Source organism: Rhopalosiphum maidis, chromosome 1 (assembly GCF_003676215.2).
Source record: "Rhopalosiphum maidis isolate BTI-1 chromosome 1, ASM367621v3, whole genome shotgun sequence".
Taxonomy (NCBI): Eukaryota; Metazoa; Arthropoda; class Insecta; order Hemiptera; family Aphididae; genus Rhopalosiphum; species Rhopalosiphum maidis.
In genome coordinates this window covers 93,666,312-93,671,537 of record NC_040877.1, presented here as the reverse complement: position 1 = coordinate 93,671,537, position 5,226 = coordinate 93,666,312, and the positions used below count along the sequence as shown (strand labels likewise).

At 31.2% G+C, this 5,226-nt stretch overlaps 1 pseudogene; it reads right to left on the bottom strand.

Moving 5' to 3' along the window:
* Positions 1-3,528: 3,528 nt before the first annotated feature.
* Positions 3,529-4,071, bottom strand: LOC113549298 (annotated as a pseudogene).
* Between the last annotated feature and the right edge of the window lie 1,155 nt (positions 4,072-5,226).

The window sequence follows — 5,226 nt, the reverse complement described above, 5'->3', positions numbered from 1 at the left end:
TAATTAAAAAAAAAAAAATTAAAAGTACAGTACAAATCGAAGTCGTCCTTTAAAAAAATTATATCTACTGGCCGATTAGGATGATAAACGTAGGTATCTGTTGGCTAATAATACAAACATCGCAATAATTGCGCATGGAAAATGTCCGAAATTCTCGGTGCCTATGACGGATAAAATTTATTTCGAGTTTATTTTCATTTCAACAGTCCTAGACGTTTAACATGATTACTACCTTTTCTCCACATTAAGCCACATATTAATATTAAAGTAGCTGTCTTATAATATTCGACTTTATTAATAACGGCATTAGCATCATCCATATTGATCTACTCAATTGGTAAGTGTTTTAATCATTATTCAAAGCATGATGCGAGTATGCATGCAGAACAACAGCCGTAGTAGATCCGACGTACATCACACGTTGTTCAAAAATATTACAACTGTAGAAGTCTACAAATTGTCATGAGCCAACCAGAAGACGTCATTATGGAAACACCGGAGATTGAAACTGTGGAGTTGGTCAACAAAGAACAAATTTTCGAGCTTTTGCAAGAGATATTTAAAAAAAGTGACTGCAAAATAGGTTCAATAGTTAGTAGCTCAAACTATCAAAAAGAACACTACTTGTAAGAATACACCTGAAAACAATTTGAAACCAATGAAAAAAATATACAACCAGATAAAGGTGTTAAAAAGTGTAGCGCTGCAGCAGCAGTTTATGGGACTGATGGACAGGAATTTGGTCAGAAAAATCAAGAATTCCCCTTGTCGGTGTGAAATTATTTACGTTTTTATGTTACGGGCAAAATAAGAATTCGGACTTTTTGCACTTCACCCGATTTTCAAAGGCAAAGTTGAAATAATTGTCCGGGCGTTGTATACAGTGCCCAATTCGATTTCAGCACTATAGGTTAAATATTGATTATAATAAAAATTATATAAATCTTACAGGGTACTTAAATAATCATAAAAAAATCTAAAATACATGCTACGTAAAATATTTCATTACAGTATAATTAAAAATATTATGAATATCATATTCTACAATTATTAGGTATTATAGTCTGTAATACACAAAATGTCGTTGTCTAGTCTAGGTAAACGCTCCCCGTATTGGTCATGGACGGCGGGTGGTGACGACGATGGGCTCTATTGTTTACTGTCGCATCGACTATTGACGAGTGACAACTATGTCGATCGAGGACAGACGGCGGTGATCATGTGGGTGGATGACATAGATACAATGTGAGCTTCAACGAAAACCATGGCAAGTATTCATGAACAAATTCATCTCGAGCTCAAAGAGTTGGAACACTACGACAACTACTGCAACAACCACTGCTGAGGAAGCATCTTCACTGTTCTCCTGGCAACGGCTACGTCGCTTTCCGTCGTCGTCCACGCTCAACGGGTAAAGATCTATCCGCTTCTCCGTAGTCGACCAGCCGGCTTCAGAGCGGAAATCAAGCATTCGCGCCGGAAATAACAGACCATCCGGAATAAAGCCGGCGATTGGAACTGCGGCGACTACGTTTGCACTGTTCTACACTACGCTGTCCAGTTCAGAAATCTATTATTGACTATTGGCTCTATGGGCTGTCTCGTCGATGTACACCGATTACCGTCTTGAGCCTGTTCCTCCCGCGACAGCGTATGTTCATTTTTCACATCCAACGTATAACTGAATTATAGGTCACATCGTTCTCGAAATCAATGACGGTTCACACAGTTTTGCTACACAGAGTTTGGTACCCGGTGCTTATAAGACATGTGATAAATGATACGTGTACGTGTCTTAACATTTTAAAATTTATATTCATATATAATTAAAAACAAAATACAAATAATAATAATATAATAACATAATATTTAATTTATTTTAATTTTATCTATAAATATCGATACAATAGATTTGTGTGAGTAGCAAATCGGTTGTTGGACGAGCTGTAGTGGGTCGATGCGGTAATAGTTTATGTCACCAGGTAATATTGCCCGCTGACAGTCGATCGTTTGTGGATAGTGTTTACTGCACGTCTTGGAACATATACTGGCACTAGCTGTGCGGTGATAGTGCATAGCGTTAGTTTTTATGAGACACGGAATGGAAGGGAATAGAAAATATTATAAACAGTAAACTATAATAAAAAAATATGTATTGAGAATATCGGAATTGATAAACAATTCCGACACTAAAAATAAAATAATAATAAGTAGTCGTGATACGTTGTATTGATAATGATTAATGAATTATAAAAAATATTCAAAACTAAATGACAATAACAATTTACAATAATATGATAATATACTTAACCGGTTAGGTAAGTAATTATTTTTATCAATATTAAGGGTAAGGTCGATTTGCACTCATTTTAGTTCGTTTGCTCTAATGCAAGATTCAAGGCGTAGGTGACATAGGCCCATACAAAGGGGCGGAATTTAAAATGTTTGTATTATAGATTTTGAAGTATTTACATGTAAGGTGCGGCAAAACTCAAGTTTGATAGGTGTGTTTAAACACTTGAGCCGGACCTGATTGCACTTAGGTAAATAAAGGTAATGGCTGAACTGCACTAATTTAAAAAAAAGGTTAAAGATCGAACTACAATCGGGTTTAAAAAGCAGTGCAATTCTACACCGCCGTCAGTGTACCAATACATTGTAATGCTGATATCAGACTATCAGAGTCTAAATAAAACAAAATTATATTTATATTAATATCTAATAACATATTAAGTTCCTACTTATGTAACTATACTACCTTGCCGTCATTTTTCGACAATAAGTATCGTGATAAGGCAAACATTATAAATTAAATACTTTTAATGTTGTATTGATATTATGATTTAACTAAATCTATGTTATGAGACTAGGTACTCATGATTAATATATTAATGATTTAAAAATCATATTAATTGTATTCGCTGTCATATTTAAAGTTTAGAAAATTTGTTTAGAATGTCGTACCATGATTATCCTTTATTCTGGATATTAATTCTAATAATAATTTTTTATTGGGCGATCTTTATTTCGATATTATACAATACTAAGTTTATAAAATATCGTAGTATCAAGACGTTGCTTAACTCTCTAATACATTGAGTCCGATTCACGTACCGATTGGTCAAACAAATCAATTTACCGACACCCGATATACCGACACACTATATTATGATGAATTATACTTACTAATTAAAACTATATCATTTTTTATTGTTTTAAATTGTTTGTATAAATCACGAATATTGTTCAAGTCAAATATTAAAACTATAAATTAACATTATAAGCTTCTGTTTTATAAATGAAAATGAAAACATTATTGCATTAAGTGTTCTAAAATACAAATCGTACCATTTGTAACCTAAAATTATAATTTAAAATGTTACAAAAAAATGTATTATTATATATCGTAAACGCATTACCTATCTTTTGAAAATGATAACCTTTTTTCTTATTGTCTATATTAGTTTTAATCTTTTGTGGTAGATTGCAGTTTTTTTGTGCTATGAGGTCAAGCTCGAAGTTTGTTTGTTAGTTTTTTAGCTCTTTGATTAAAATTAAAATATTTGGCTTTTGTCTATCAACAGCTTTATTAAGAGCTGCATGCCATATTTCAAGGTGGTTTATGGTCCTGCTCCATCTGTATTAAAATGACTACTCATATTGCTATTAAATAGACAAATATCTGGATCCAAGTATGTTTCGGTAAAATAATTTAATAATTTTAGCTTACCTAAAAAAAAATGATAAAAAATTAAGTTTTGCTAAGTTATAACCAATTACGTAAAAAGTTATATTTACTTTCTGACTCAATTTGTTTAATAGGAACTAAGGCTAACGAACGAAGACGACCAACAACTTTTTTAATATTACCGGCAAATGTATAATCGTAAGACTTTGAACTTTACGCCAAATAGATCGATCAAAGTGAAATAGACATTTTTTTATGGGTATATCAGAACCAAAGCACTGCCGAATGGAGACAATCATTCCAATTTCAAAATCTATTTGGAAACAAGTAGGATTGAACCTTAATCTATTTCTCAGTGCCGCTTCTTTTATTATTTCAAACATTTTCAAATATGTCGATGTACCTTTATTGGGCAATAATGCGTAAGCCCAAAAAAAATATATTTAACATTTAATAACTTAGTATTTTACTAAATTATAAAATTATATTATAATTACTAGTATAATTACTAGTGTATCATCATTCCTATAACAAAGCAGTGTAAAGTATACAATTTGTGTAAACATTTTTGTGTTGACTTAAATGTGCCATCCATAAAAACTGTATTACCAGAACAAAGACGTCGAAAAAATCCTTCGGTACCAAATATAACGATTTTATTATCCGTACCATCACATCCTGTAGGTAATAATATTATTATTAGTAATAGTATTTATAATTAAATCGTTTAAATAATTTAGAATAAATACCTAAAATAAAATCTTTTCCATCATTCGTTGATAGCCAATCACCTTCAATATCTAATTCAGACAGCTTTTTAGGTAATGTTGGCATTAACTTCATATATTTCCTGTATGCTAAACTTTTTACACTGGTATAAATTGGTATAGCATCCTATAATTTACTTGTGCGCGATGACAGTGGTGATTAATATTCGATTAAAGTGCTGCGGATTCGGCGATCACTGGCAATATAACTCGGACGTCGATATCCTATACGTAAATAGAGGTAGAAAGTTCACTACCGCCACAGGTTCTGGTATGCATAATAATTATCGCTTCGTCGGTTATGTCCACGTTTATAAATTTTATGAATACATCCCAATGAGCAATTAACTTACTTTTTATTATTATTAACTTAAATTCATTCATATATAAATTCGGAGGTGAGTGATGATTCATAGGCACATTTGGCTATATCTACCCTTGCCACGCCACTGGCTATAATACTATTTAATACTCATATTGTACTTTAGTGTTTAGTGATTAGTATTATTTCTAATATTGTATGTTTGTATGGACATAATATAATACGTAAACTATTTATTCATATTATATTATAATTTATGATAAATGCTTAATAAAATATACGCTAACTAAATAATATTGTTATTTGTTTTCTTTAAATAAATATAATGAACTTATAAACTATATATCTATTAAACTGTTTATTTCTTATTATTGTTAATAATATACTATACATCAGTATTAATTAAAATTATTATTGTACTTAATTTAAATGAGTTTTAAAACCGTTCT